This window comes from Salmo trutta, chromosome 16, assembly GCF_901001165.1.
Source record: "Salmo trutta chromosome 16, fSalTru1.1, whole genome shotgun sequence".
Taxonomy (NCBI): Eukaryota; Metazoa; Chordata; class Actinopteri; order Salmoniformes; family Salmonidae; genus Salmo; species Salmo trutta.
In genome coordinates this window covers 56,770,566-56,786,667 of record NC_042972.1, presented here as the reverse complement: position 1 = coordinate 56,786,667, position 16,102 = coordinate 56,770,566, and the positions used below count along the sequence as shown (strand labels likewise).

Here is a 16,102-nt window from a genome sequence, read left to right as displayed (position 1 = left end):
TGCTGGTGGAGCTGGGCTTTCAAATGAGGCTTTGACTCAAAGAAGATGCTTTTCCAACCATCTACCTGGACGGCGAGACTGTAAGTAAAAGAGAGCTTCTCAGCTAGCTAGTTATCTGATCAAATTATAAACGTGCCCCTTCTACAATAGTTAGCTACATCATTACATGAAATGCTTATGCAATAAACTAGCTAGCTAACGACGTTTGAGAAACAGACGCCTCACAAGTCCTCAACTGGCAGCTTCATTAAATAGTACCTGCAAAACACCAGCGACTCCGGGATGCTGGCCTTCTAGGCAGAGTTCCTCTGTCCAGTGTCTGTGTTCTTTTGCCCATCTTAATTTTAATTTTTATTGGCCAGTCTGAGATATGGCTTTTTCTTAGCAACTCTGCTTAGAAGGCCAGCATCCCGGAGTCGCCTCTTCACTGTTGACGTTGAGACTGGTGTTTTGTGGGTACTATTTAATGAAGCTGCCAGTTGAGGACTTGTGAGGCGTCTGTTTCTCAAACTAGACACTCTAATGTACTTGTACTCTTGCTCAGTTTTGCACCAGGGCCTCCCACTCCTCTTTCTATTCTTGTTATAGCCAGGTTGCGCTGTTCTGTGAAGGGAGTAATACACAGCGTTGTACGAGATCTTCAGTTTCTTGGCAATTTATCACATGGAATAGCCTTCATTTCTCAGAACAAGAATAGACTGATGAGTTTCAGAAGAAAGGCTTTGTTTCTGGCCATTTTGAGCCTGTAATCGAACCCACAAATGCTGATGCTCCAGATACTCAACTAGTCTAAAGAAGGCCAGTTTTATTGCTTCTTTAACAATGTCTACAGTGTATTTCTGATCAATTTGATGTTATTTTAATGGACAAAAAATTTGCTTTTCTTTCAAAAACAAGGAGATTTTTAGGGGACCCAAAACTTTTGAACGGTAGTGTGTCTTCAAATTCTATCACTAGGTAAGGTTGATGTTTGATTTGGAGCTACTATTCAACTGTAATATACCTCTGTATTTCATGTCTGCGCCCAGAGTGCTGTCTACACACTCATTCAAGTATAGTGAAGGTAAGTCACGGAATCCTATCACTAAGATTTGTTGATGTTGGATTTGGAGCCATAACATAATGGGCTGAGTCATATCAACACATCATTTCTGCCATAAATCTTCTACTGACATCACGATTTGCACAAAAGTTAAATTACATAGATCTCAAGTTAGGATTCCACCTACAATAACTTCAATGAACTAACTCTACTTTTGTGTCATATGTTTTACAGGACTGCTGTGCTGCATGAGACCAGATGGACAGAGGCTGAGGCAGTGATTGTAATTGCAATAAATACAGTTTTTTAAAATAGTTATATCCTTCAAATAAAGTAAAGATGTTTACACAATTTGACTCACTAAATCATTCTAATGGGGTTAGTTTTAAGCCAGTGTACATGGGATCAGGGAACCTGGTCTGCACACGCTGGGATTACCAAGTGGACATTTGTTCTTAGGTACCCACGACACTAATGCACAACAACTTTCTGCCAACGATTTGCCTACCTTTCAGAACCTGTTATCACAATTGCAAACTAAGGGCTCGATTCAATCAGATCCGCTTTAGCCAACATCTGCAGAGAGTTGTTTTGACGGTGTCAGGGTGGAACTGCGTTAGAGCTGTCAAATCCTCAAGTGGCTCCCGGCATTATACCTAAAGTGGACATTGCCATTGGCTGCACCGAGTCGCATTAACAGAATCCCATGCAGCCTTGTGTACAAGTTAGAACACTGGAATATAAAATGTGCTCAACACCTCGATTAGGATAAGAGATCCTAATTTCCTTTAATGATTTTTCTATTTGAGCGAAATTATTTCTATATAGCCTACACTTTCTCATTCTGAACTTCTGACTGGAGTAGGGCGTGTGTGGCTTCGTGACAATGATCGCAAGAGCAGCTGCTCACCGATTTGACCAATGCAGTTCCACCTCTGACACCAACAAAGCATCCGCCAAAACATATGAGTGTCTGCTATCGCCAGTTAATGCTTGATCTGATTGAAGACTTTGAAATTGAATAAAAGTTATTCCAATCTACAGAAAGCCTACAGGTGTGTTCTAGTCCACTATTATTTTGCTCAGGCTTAGATTTCCCAATTGACTGGGGGTTAATTGATATTTCAGTTATTATAGGGATGTCCAATCTCCCTATAATTAGAAGCCTTCCTGTGCTCTAACATAGCATACTTTGCATTTACCTACCCACTTATTTCAGCATCCATGTTCTCATGTTCTTGCCTGTAAGCATTGCATACAGCCTGCAGGGCATATGGGTTGAGGCGTATAGGGCAAAACCTGGGTGGTCAGTAGCATGCCACCAACACGTTTTTGCACTTTGCCATCACCTGTACAGTGCATACATACACCACAGAGATCCTATTAAATTACTCATTCCTAATCCTATGGCATACACTTTCTGCTACAGGACAACCATTGCTAAAATAGGTTTCTTGTGTGAACAACAAAGGGCTCATAACCACTATATGTCATTTTGTGTCTTTCAGTCATTTTTCCTTGCATGATTGATGACTATGTACTGAGAATGAAATGCAATCAGCAACATAAGCTTCCTCCTCTACCTCTCTGCAGCACAGATTTTCACTGGCAGTGGACACAAGAACACCCATTTAGAGATAACATTAGATGGCAAAGTTTTCCCTAAATGCTTATGACAAACCATCTCCAGAACCAGCCATAGCCAGTGTTATGGCTAATCTTTTGAACACTAGCCTTAGCCTAAATATGGAATGTGTTTTTGTTTATTGTTGCCTAGGTCATCACTAGAGCATCATGAGTAGGTCACAGTCACTCGAAGGTATCTGGATGTACCAGTACCGCCACAGAGATTCTAAAGTTAGAGGTGCTTACACTTGCGAAACAGACCAAGCAGACAAGGCCGGGGTTTTGAGTTTGAGAAGTCAATGAGAGAAGTGAAAAATTCTTCCTTGGTTGTTAATTTTCTTGAAATCTAAAGGTACAACCTAGAGTTGAGCCAATGTCTAAAATAGTTGAACATGTTATTACTCCAACCTTGTGACAGTGACAAAAGCTCCTTTATATCAAAGGAGTGCCTTTGATTTGATGGTCTGCACATTCGCAGTTCGGTGCGAGATGAATGTTAGACCCGGAGGCATGTTTCTGTGTTGTAGCTTATATAGCCAACATTGCCTGACAATGCCTACAAGCGTGATCAGGGATTTCTATTGGAGAAGCAGTTTCTGCCTATCTTCATACTGTGCTGTTTTGGTACCACTGTATCACAGATAGAACAAGGAGCATATTTGGCTGTATGCTAGCTGTATGTGAATACACCAGACTTCGGCAAGTAAAGTTACGTGTTTTTGTCTTTATGCACATCTACATGGTGTCAAAAGCTAAAATCTACCAGCTAATACTTCTTGCTTCTGTCACAAGAAAAATATACTGAACAAAAATATAAACGCAACATGTAAAGGGTTGGTCCCATGTTTCATGAGTTGAAATAAAATATCCCAAAATTGTTCCATAAGCACAAAAAGCTTATTCCTCTCAAATTCTGTGCTGGGGACAAAATAGGCCACTCTAAAATATGACGTTTTGCCACACAACACAATGCCACAGAAGTGTCACAAGTCTGAGTGAGTGGGCAATTGGCATGCTGACGGCAGGAATGTCCACCAGATATAAGCAACGTCATTTTAGACATTTTGGCAGGAAGTGCAACCGGACTCACAACCGCAGACCACGTGTAACCACGCCAGCTCAGGACCTCCACATCCAGGTCCTTCACCTGTGGGATCTTCTGAGACCAGCTACCGGACAGCTGATGAAACTATGGGTTTGCACAACTGAAGAATTTCTGTACAAACTGTTAGAAACCGTCTCATGGAAGCTCATCTGCGTGCTTGTCGTCCTCACCAGGGTCTTGACCTGACTGCAGTTCGGCGTCGTAACCGACTTCAGTGGGCAAAAACGTTCTATTTGGTGTTAGTCGTTTAAGTTTACATTCCATTCCGAAAATGTGTGTGTATACAGTGCATTCGGAAAGTATTCAGACCCCTCAACTTTTTCGACATTTTGTTACGTTACAGCTTTATTCTAAAATGTATATTAAAAAAATCCTCATCAATCTACCCACAATACCCCATAAAGACAAAGCAAAAAACGTTTTTTAGAAATTCTGGCACATTTAGAAAAAATTAAAAACTAAAATATCTCTGTACTTTGTTGAAGTACTTTTGGCAGCGATTACGGCCTCAAGTCTTCTTGGGTATGCCGCTACAAGCTTGGCAGACCTGTATTTGGGAAGTTTCTCCCATTCTTCTCTGCAGATCCTCTTAAGCTCTGTCAGGTTGGATGGGGAGCTTCGCTGCACACCTATTTTCAGGTCTCTCCAAAGATGTTCGATCGGGTTCAAGTCCGGGCTCTGGCATGGCCACTGAAAGACATTCAGAGACTTGTCCCGAAGCCACTACTGCGCTGTCTTGGTTGTGTGCTTAGGGTCGTTGTCCTGTTGGAAGGTGTCTCAGGTCTCAGGTCCTAAGCACTCTGTAACAGGTTATCATCAAGAATCTCTCTGTACTTTGCTCCTTTCATCTTTCCCTTGATCCTGACTAGTCTCCCAATCCCTGCCACTGAAAGAAATCCCCACAGCATGATGCTGCCACCACCATGCTTCACCGTAGAGATGGTGCCATGTTTTCTCCAGACGTGACGCTTGGCATTCAGGCCAAAGAGTTCAATCTTGGTTTCATCAGATCAGAGAATCTTGTTTCTCATGGTCTGAGAGTCTTTAGGTGCCTTTTGGCAAACTCTAAGTGGGCTGTCATGTGCCTTTACTGAGGAGTTGCTTCTGTCTAGCCACTCTACCCTAAAGGCCTGATTGGTGGAGCGCTGCAGAGATGGTTGTCCTTCTGGAAGATTATCCCATCTCCACAGAGGAACTCTAGAGCTCTGTCAGAGTGACCATCGGGTTATTGGTTACCTCCCTGACCAAGGCCCTTCTCCCCCGATTGCTCAGTTTGGCCTGGCGGCCAGCTCTAGGAAGAATCTTGGTCATTACAAACTTCTTCCATTTAAGAATGATGGAGGTCACTGTGTTCTTGGGGTCCTTCAATGCTGCAGTCATTTTTCACTACCCTTCCCCAGATCTCTGCCTCAATGCAATCCTGTCTCGGAGCTCTACGGACAATTCCTTTGACCTCATGTCTTGGTTTTTGCTCTGACATTCACTATTAACTGTTAGAACTTATATAGACAGGTGTGTGCCTTTCCATATCTTGTCCAATCAATTGAATTTACCACAGGTGGACTCCAATCAAGCTGCAGAAACATCAAGGATGGTCAATGGAAACAGGATGCACCTGATCTCAATTATTCTCATAGCAAAGGGTCTGAATACTTATGTAAATAGGGTATTTATGCTTTTTATTTTTAATACATTTGCTAACATTTCTAAAAACCCGAGGAGTAGGGTGGATCCGAGCGTTCTGACCTAACAACAGCAGTCAAGCTGTTGGCTAACGTTGGCTAGCTTGCTAGGCTGTACTCGCTGCCAAAGCTGCTTAAACAAAGTACTGAGTAAAGGGTCTCAATACTTATGTAAATGTGATATTTCAGTTTTGTATTTGTAATCCATTTGCAAAAATGTATAAAAACCTGTTTTTGCTTTGTCATGAAGTATTGTGTGTAGATTGATGAGGGGGGAAACATCTATTGTGTTAGAATAAGGCTGTAACATAACAAAATATGGAAAAAGTCACCAACCCACAGTTTGGGAACCACAGAGATGCACTATTAAACTAGAGTGGCTTATGTCATAAACCTTAAACCAGAGGGTAATGTCACCCCTTTATCGATATAAATCCTGTCTAACAGCAGAAATGCTTAGTTTAGTTCTACCACCAAATGATGACAGGGGCTACTAATAGATATACCTGAATTGGGGGTGGGCACATATTGTTGTTGTGAATTTCACTTGGAGTGGAGAGAAACAACAACAAATAGGGAGGGGAGGGCACTGACACTGACAGCTAGCTGATAGGCAGTGCACCATAGAATTAGGACATTGAATACTATGTAGAATGGGCATGAACCTTCTTATGATGCGGCCATTTTGGTCAGGGAGTTGGTCAACCACGGTTAGCCAGTGCTGTGATAAGATATTGGGTAAAATAATGAATTTGAAGAATATATCTGCACTGTATGTTTGTTAGCTAGCTAGCCAGACAGGAATTATTCCATAGATTTTTCAAATTAACTGCCACTATGCCAACATTCCATTCAAACAATGCAGTCAATTCACAGCCATACAATGGCTGACACAAGTTGTTAATGCAACAAGTATTGATATTGTATCATATAATAGCACTCACAGCTTTCCAATAAAACACGTTTTTGACATTTATCATCCTACATTTTAGGGGCTATTTATACAGAAAATGTGTATAAAACCCGTAGAAACTGTGTTTATAATTATATGACAATATCTTAGCTTGACAATAATTATATTACACAATTTCTGATATCACATGCCTTACTTACATTTTCCTGCATAAGTAAAATCAGGATTATGCCTCTACTGACATTAATTCCAATTAGACTGGTTTGAATTTTCCCTTACCAATATGGCTACCATTTTCACCCCACTCTGTTACTTTGAGGGTTTATGACATAGCCCTTCTTGTAATTTAATAGGATCTATATGGAGGGCACTGACAGTTAGCTAGCTTTCTAGCTAGTCATGTTATCTCTTATTTTTGTCAAAGACGAGGAGATCAATGCGTCTGAATCCTTATGCCATAGCTAATTCCTGATTGTTTTAATGGGACGAGAGGCAGGGAGGCAGGTAGGAGAGGTGGAGAGGAGGGGCAGGGGAGAAGAGGCAGGGAGGAGGAGAGAGGAGGAAAGGCAGTGAGAAGAGGGGGAGGGGGAGAGGTAGGGAGGAGAGGATGGGAGGAAAAGCAAGGAGTAGGGGAGGAGAGGTGGGGAGTAGGGGAGAGGAGAGGCAGGAAGGAGGGGAGAGGAGGAGAGTCTGGGAGGGAGGGGACAGAAGCAGAGAGGATGGGAGGAGAAGCAGGCAAGAGGGGAGGAAATGCAGGGAGGAGAGGCAGAGAGAAGGGAGGGACATAGAGGAATGAGGGATGGCTGATTAGCTTAATAATAAGAGCCACACACACACACAGATGGACCGTGATAGACTGACATGCACGCGAGCATACACACACACACTTACTCTCTCTATTTCTCTCTCTTTAAAACCTTTCTGCCCTTGTAAAAGACAAGACAAACAGACAGCAGCTAGAGGGACAGGTCAGAATGATACCCAGTCAGGAAAATGTCCACGGTGTCCTTTCAGAATGTTTTCACTGTGTTTACTGAGCACGATTGAGATGCTCTGTGACATGGATTCGTTTTGACCGTTGTTTTGATTGACACATGGTATGTCTATGCTGCTGTCTGTCTGACTGTTATGACTGAGACACTATGGTCTGTGTTGCTGAGTTTTAACTAACACATGATCTGTTGCTGTGTCTGTGGTGCAGGCGGAGTGGCGAGTGGAGGTGAAGCAGCACTTTGAAAAGATCAAGTCTGAGGGGACATGTATACACAGATTGGATGAGGAGATGATCATACGACGCAAAGAGGAGCTCAGGTACAGGGAGAGTATTATGGACGGATAAATGAATATGTGAGTGAGTGAGTGAGTGAGTGAGTGAGTGAGTGAGTGAGGGAATGAACATACAGAAATAATGCTACAAAAGATACATACATACATAGCTACATGCATACATAGCTACATACATACATACAGTGGCAAGAAAAAGTATGTGGACATCCCGGGTGGCGCAGTGGTCTAAGGCACTGCATCGCAGTGCTAGCTGTGGCACCAGAGATTCTGGGTTCGAGCCCAGGCTCTGTCGCAGCCGGCCGTGACCGGGAGGTCCATGGGGCATTGCACAATTGGCCCAGCGTCGTCTGGGTTGGGGAGGGTTTGGCCGGCAGGGATATATCCTTGTCTCATCGTGCACTAGCGACTCCTGTGGCGGGCCGGGCGCAGTGCACACTGACCAGGTTGCCAGGTGTACGGTGTTTCCTCCGACACATTGGTGCAGCTGGCTTCCGGGTTGGATTTGCGTTGTGTCAAGAAGCAGTGCAGCTAAGTTGGGTTGTGTTTCGGAGGACGCATGGCTCTCGACCTTCGCCTCTCCCGAGTCCGTACAGGAGTTGCAGCGATGAGACAAGACTGTATAAACTACCAATTGGGGAGAAAAAGGGGTAAGAAAATATTTTAAAAAGTATGTGAACCCTTTGGAATTACCTGGATTTCTGCATAAATTGGTCATGAAATTTGATTTGAGCTTCATCCAAGTCACAACAATAGGAAAACACAGTGTGCTTAAACTAATAACACACAAATTATTGTATTTTTCTTGTCTATATTGAATACATAATTTAAACATTCACAGTGTAGGTTGGAAAAAGTATGTGAACCCTAGCCTAGGGCTAATGACTTCTCCAAAAGCTAATTGGAGTCAGGAGTCAGCTAACCTGGAGTCCAATCATTGAGACGAGATTGGAGATGTTGGTTAGAGCTGCCCTGCCCTATCAAAAACACTCACAAAATTTGAGTTTGCTATTCACAGGAAGCATTGCTCGATATGAACCATGCCTCGAACAAAAGAGATCTCAGAAGACCTAAGATTAAGAATTGTTGACTTCCACAAAGCTGGAAAGGGTTACAAAAGTATCTCTAAAAGCCTTGATGTTCATCAGTCCACGGTAAAACAAATTGTCTATAAATGGAAAAAGTTCAGCACTGTTGCTACTCTCTCTAGGAGTGGCCGTCCTGCAAAGATGACTGCAAGAGCACAATGCTGAATGCTCAATGAGGTTAAGAAGAATCCTAGATTGTCAGCTTAAGACTTACAGAAATATCTGGAACATGCTAACATCTCTGTTGACAAGTCTACTATATGTAAAACACTAAACAAGAATAATAGGTCACCATAGAACAAGCCGCTGCTGTCCAAAAAAAACATTGCTGCATGTCTGAAGTTCGCAAAAGAGCACCTGGATGTCTCACAGCGCTACTGGCAAAATATTCTGTGGACAGATGAAACTAAAGTTGAGTTGTTTGGAAGGAACACACAAAACTATGTGGGGAGAAAAAAAGACAACACACCAACATCAAAACCTTATCTCAACTGTAAAGTATGGAAGTACATACAATACATCAGTCAGGAAGTTAAAGCTTGATTGCAAATGGATCTTCCAAATGGACAATGACCCCAAGCATACTTCCAAAGTTGTGTCAAAATGGCTTAAGAACAACAAAGTCAAGGTATTGGAGTGGCCATCACAAAGCCCTGACCTCAATCCTATAGAAAATGTGTGGGCAGAACTGAAAAAGTGTGTGCGATCAAGGGGCCCTATGAACATGACTCAGATACACCAGCTCTGTCAGGAGGAATGGCCCAAAATTCACCCAACTTATTGTGGGAAGCTTGTGGAAGGCTACCCGAAACGTTTGACCCAAGTTAAACAATTTAAGGGCAATGCTACCAAATACTAATTGAGTGTATGTAAACTTCTGACCCAGTGGGATTGTGATGAAAGAAATAAAAGCTGAAAGAAATAATTCTCTCTAGTATTATTCTGACATTTCACATTCTTAAAATAAAGTGGTGATCCTAACTGACTTAAGTCAGGGAATTTTTACTAGGATTAAATGTCAGGAATTGTGAAACGGAGTTTAAATGTATTTGGCTAAGGTGTATGTAAACTTCCGACTTCACCTGTACATATCAACATACAGCAAAAGCTTTACTGTGTGTGTTGTTTATTGCTGTCCAATGATGTTGATGATGTTGCTCCCAATTGTGTTCATTGCGCCTTTGCATACATCAAATGAATGGCTAGCTGTACTGCGTGTTTTAACCCTGTCCGTCCCGTTCCATTCTCTCTCTCTCCATCTCAGGCATGCCCTGGACATCCGTGAGCACTACGAGAGGAAACTGGACAGAGCCAACAACCTCTACATGGAGCTCAATGCTGTCATGCTACAGCTGGAACTCAAGGAGAAAGAGCTACTCAAGTAATAATCATATTTATTGTTGCACACCTTACAATCAATATCGACCTGTGTATACAATATTCATGCTCATCTGTCAAAGACACATGCAGGGAGAGGGAATAGCAGACATAATGTAATACATAATACAGACGTTTGTGATATGTTTATTGTGGCCAAGTAATGAATTAATGAATGATGTTGTGTGTGTGTGTGCTTCCCAGGAGGGAGCAGTCCCTGGATAAGAAGTACCCAGTATGTGTCAAACACCACAGCTCCAGACAAGAACGTTCATCTAACTCCATGGAGAAACTCATCAAGAAACGCAACATACCTCAGAAACTGGCCTCTCACACCAAGAGGTGAGACTGAGGGGGAAACCATTGAACCATTCACACTCACTAATCCCATACATTCAATCCCTGTCTGTATACAAGTGTTTTGGATTAAATAGCATGTAACACTTACCGGGCATACAGTTATTATGTATTATTACTGGTTGTAAGCATGTATAGTTTGAGCCCTCACTGTATATTGTTTATTTGGATACAAGGAGAAAGGCTGTAGCTGCATCTATTTCTCTTGACTTGACTATTACTTTATTTATTCAGTGTACTGAAACTGTAGACTTTACTCACTGTGTGTTCCAGTAGGCCAGACCTGCTGAAGTCAGAGGTGATCCTCCCCAAACTGGACTCCTCCATGACCCAGGTGACCATTCCCTCTTGCCCCCAGAAGGGCTCCACGTCCCCGGGGAGGTCGCGTCGGGCCAAGCCCCGCTACAGGAAGGCAGGGAAGGGCAGCAGTGGAGACCTGGCTGGGCTGAAGGCAGCCCTGTCCTCTAACCTGGGCTTGGCTAATACTATGTCACTGACTACCACCAACACAACCTCCACACCCAGGTATTTACACTGAGTGTACAAAACATTAAGAACACCTTCCTAATATTGAGTTGCACCCCACCCCCCCAACCCCCTTTTTCCCTCAGAACAGCCACAATTTGTTGTGGCATGGACTTTACAAGGTGTCGATAGAGTTCCACAGGAATGTTGGCCCATGTTGATTCCAAAGCTTCCCACAGTTGTGTCTAGTTGGCTGGATGTCATTTGAGTGGTGGACCATTCTTGAAACACACAGGAAACAGTTGAGCGTGAAAAACCCAGTAGCGTTGCAGTTCTTAACACAAACTGGTGGTGCTGGCACCTACTACCATACCCGCTCAAAGGCATCTTTTGTCTTGTCCATTCACCCTCTGAATGGCACACATACACAATCCATGTCTCAATTGTCTCAAATCCTTATTTAACCGGTCTCATTCCCTTCATCTACACTGATTGAAGTGGATTTAACAAGTGACATCAATAAGGGATCTTAGCTTTCACCTGGATTCACCTGGTCAGTCTGTCATGGAAAGTTCATATTTTGTACACTCAGTGTACATTGAAAACTATCCTCAAATTGGCCTTCAGGGCCCACAATAAAGATGTATCCCTCCCAGCAGCAAGCAGCACCTGGACCCCAGCGCAGCCCTGAGAGGTCTCCAACATGACCTGCTGCTGAAGAAGATGTCCTCGTCCAGCCCAGACCTTATCTCCACCGATCTGGAGGCAGAGGGCCGCCGCAAGGGACAGGAGAAGCCCCGCCTGGAGAGAGGGGGCAGCCAGAGCGCCTCTGCTGGCCTGGGAGGAGGTGATGAATAGTTATAATACAACAACAAAAAATGCATGAAATGAAATGTATGAAAATGTATGCATTCACTACTGTAAGTCGCTCTGGATAAGAGCGTCTGCTAAATGAGTAAAATGTAAATGTAATAATAATGTCCCATAGGGAAATTTGCTGGTAATATACAGGGATACATGGCGTACATATAGGTTGCGTCCCAAATTGCAACCTATTCCCTACGTAGTGCACTACTTTTGACTAGAGACCTATGGTGGTGCACGATAAAGGGAATAGGGTGCTAATTTGGGATGCATACATAATATATCGCTACATCACTTCAGTCACAGGACATAAATCACAAGACATGATCAGACAGACATTCGTTAATAAATACACCATAACAACATCTACAGTGTATAGTCCTTCTGTGTTTAGGAAATAAGGAAACTGATGCTGGTTGGTATGAATGACTTGCAGGTGGAGGAGGAGGTCGAGATGGAGGAGGGACAGACGATCAGACAGAGACCCCAATGCGTAGTGACACCCCCAGCGAGGACGCAGCCTCCATCCCGTTCTCCAGTAGCCCAGATTCGCCCTGTGGGAGGGGGGCGACAGCAGGGAGGGGGTCGGTACTGGGAGGCCCAGGGAGAATACCCCAGGATGAGAAGGAGGAGACAGGAATCATAAGGTCACCCAGGTGCTACCTCACAGCTGCAGCACTGCTCTACCGGAAACAAGTCACACGCAAACAGGTAGATCTGCCACAGTTGTAAAAAATAAAGATGCTGGGCCAGAAAAAAAATATGTTTGTCTGTAGTGCATTGTCTGCTGGTTCTTTTCCTAAAAACATTCCGACAATGTGCCAAATCAATGGAGAAAAATAGTTGTAAGATGAAGCTGATCCCTTTCTAAGTCTCATCATATCTCTTCCATGTCTCCTCCAGAGATGTGGTGTGTCCTCAGAGGAAGAGGAAGGGGAGGTGGACAGTGAGGTGGAGTTACCGCGGAGACGGTGAGAATATACATTTTATACAGTATAGTGTATATAGTCAAGATTCTATAGTATATAGTCCAGCAGGAAGAACCTCTTGGTGTGATAAAAAGAGCTTGTGTCTGAGTTATTGAGAGCCCCATCATTTCATCTATTTCCTCTCTTCCCCATGCAGTCGGCCAGTGAGCATCAACAAGTGCCAGTCCCTGTCCACCTTCAGCTCTGAGAACCTGTCAGCAGTGTCCATGTCGGACGGAGAGGAGGGCAACACCAGCGACCACTCCCACAGTGGCACGCCCGACGTGGTCAGCACCAACACGGATGAGCGGCTGGACGACAAGAGCGACGACCTTCTGTCCCAGGGGTCGGAGATCTCTGCCGACCCTACCCTTGACCCAGCCGAAGGCCTATCAGAGGAGGCCACCATCCGCCAGGTCAAGACCCAGCTCAACACAGAGCAAAACTATGAGGTAGGCAGGGACAGAGTTACTCTGGGAACCGTAGAACTATGAGGTGGGGTACCGTAACAACTAGAACTATGACAAAGGGTTACCGTGACAACTAGAACTATGGTAAGGTTACCATGAGAACTGTTATGTTTAGCAATAATCGACGAGAAATGATGAGAGCCGAAATCCTGATTATAATGCATGCTCTGATCATTAAGGCTGCCATCCCTATAACAGAATATAGGTCTACATTTGGATTTTGCTCTTGTGTAGGGACCAGTGGCGGCCGCTGATTGGCTGGGTGTATGGGCGTGGGGGGTGGTCGTGGTTGAAGTTGTCAACAAAGCAGCATGACAGAAATATGCCAAGTTTTCAAACTACCGGTAGTTTCTTTGAAAAGATATTCAAAGTGATCTGTGCATTTGAACAACAGCATAAATACACTTATTTCACTTTTGCATGTCACATGCTGCCACTGTTTTGAACAGATTAGATTATACTATTTAGAATGAGCAGCCAGCTCACGAACAGATGCAGATGCAATAAGTGAAAACACATGATCTAACTGGGGATAGCTTATGTCACAAACCATGATTTGCTAGCCAGTTAACTTTCATTATGAAATAACTTCATATTTACGAGTATGTCAGATATTAGAAATTGGCATGGGAGATAACTAGCTAGCAAGCAACCAGCTAGCTATACCGATACCGATTATTGGAGGACCAAAAAAAGCCGATACCGATTAATCGGACAACAACACTGAATGAACACTTTTATTTTAACTTAATATAATACATAACTAAAATCAATTTAGCCTTAAATAAATAATGAAACATGTTCAATTTGGTTTAAATAATGCAAAAACAAAGTGTTGGAGAAGAAAGTAAAAGTGCAATATGTGCCATGTAAAAAAGATAACGTTTAAGTTCCTTGCTCAGAACATGAGAACATATGAAAGCTGGTGGTTCCTTTTAACATGAGTCTTCAATATTCCCAGGTAAGAAGTTTTAGGTTGTAGTTATTATAGGAATTATAGGACTATTTCTCTCTATACCATTTGTATTTCATATACCTTTCTTTGACTATTGGATGTTCATATAGGCACTTTGGTATTGCCAGTGTAACAGTATAGCTTCCGTCCCTCTCCTCGCCCCTACCTGGGCTCGAACCAGGAACACATCGACAACAGCCACCCTCGAAGCATTGTTGCCCATCGCTTCACAAAAGCCGCGGGGGAACAACTACTTCAAGGTCTCAGAGCGAGTGACGTCACCGATTGAAACGCTATTAGTGTGCACCCCGCTAACTAGCTAGCCATTTCACATCGGTTACACCAGCCTAATCTTGGGAGTTGATAGGCTTGAAGTCAAACAGCTCAATGCTTGAAGCACAGTGAAGAGCTGCTGGCAAACGCACGAAAGTGCTGTTTGAATGAATGCTTACGAGCCTGCTGGTGCCTACCACCACTCAGTCAGACTGCTCTATTAAATATCAAATCATAGACTTAATTATAACATAATAACACACAGAAATACGAGCCTTAGGTCATTAATATGGTCAAATCCGGAAACTATCATTTCGAAAACAAAACGTTGATTCTTTCAGTGAAATACTGAACCGTTCCGTATTTTATGTAACGGGTGGCATCCCTAAGTCTAAATATTCCTGTTACATTGCACAACCTTCAATGTTATGTCATAATTATGTAAAATTCTGGCAAATTATTTCGCAACGAGCCAGGCGGCCCAAACTGTTGCATATACCCTGACTCTGCGTGCAAGAGAAGTGACACAATTTCCCTAGTTTAATATTGCCTGCTAACCTGGATTTATTTTTACTAAATATGCAGGTTTAAAAAAATATACTTCTGTGTATTGATTTTAAGAAAGGCATTGATGTTTATGGTTAGGTACATTCGTGCAACGATTGTGATTTTTTTGCAAATGCGCTTTTGTTAAATCATCCCCTGTTTGGTGAAGTTGGCTGTCTTTGTTAGGAACAAATAGTCTTCACACAGTTCGCAACGAGCCAGGCGGCCCAAACTGCTGATAATACCCTGACTCTGTTGCACAGAACGCAAGAGAAGTGACACAATTTCCCTAGTTAAAACAAATTCATGTTAGCAGGCAATATTAACTAAATATGCAGGTTTAAACAACTTCTCTGGGCTAGGTGGGACGTGAGCGTCCCTCTCTATTCAACAGCCAGTGGTAGAGCGTGGCGCGAAATTCAAAACCTCAGAATTGCTATAATTTCAATATTTCAAACATACGACTATTTTACACCATTTGAAAGATAAGACTCTCGTTAATCTAACCACATTGTCCGATTTCAAAAAGGCTTTACAGCGAAAGCAAAACATTAGATTATGTTAGGAGAGTACATAGCCAGAAATAACCACACAGCCATTTTTCAAGCAAGCATGTATGTCACAAAAACCCAAAACACAGCTAAATGCAGCACTAACCTTTGATGATCTTCATCAGATGACACTCCTAGGACATTATGTTATACAATACATGCATGTTTTGTTCAATCAAGTTCATATTTATATAAAAAAACTGCTTTTTACATTAGCATGTGATGTTCAGAACTAGCATACCTACCGAAAACTTCTGGTGAATTTACTAAATGATAAACGTTGACAAAATACATAAGAAATATTTGAATAATTATAGATACAGAACTCCTTTATGCAATCGCGGTGTCAGATTTTAAAATAGCTTTTCGGCGAAAGCACATTTTGTAATATTCTGAGTACATAGCTCGGCCATCAAGGCTAGCTATTCAGACACCCGCCAACGTCGAGGCTCACTAAACTCAGAATTACTATTAGAAAAATTTGATTACCTTTGCTGTTCTTTGTCAGAATGCACTCCCAGGACTGCTACTTCCAC

General features: G+C 42.8%; 1 pseudogene; it reads left to right on the top strand.

The window, feature by feature from the left end:
* LOC115151082 (mitogen-activated protein kinase kinase kinase 12-like) overlaps positions 1-16,102 on the top strand; it is a 61,994-nt pseudogene that overhangs the window by 43,989 nt on the left and 1,903 nt on the right.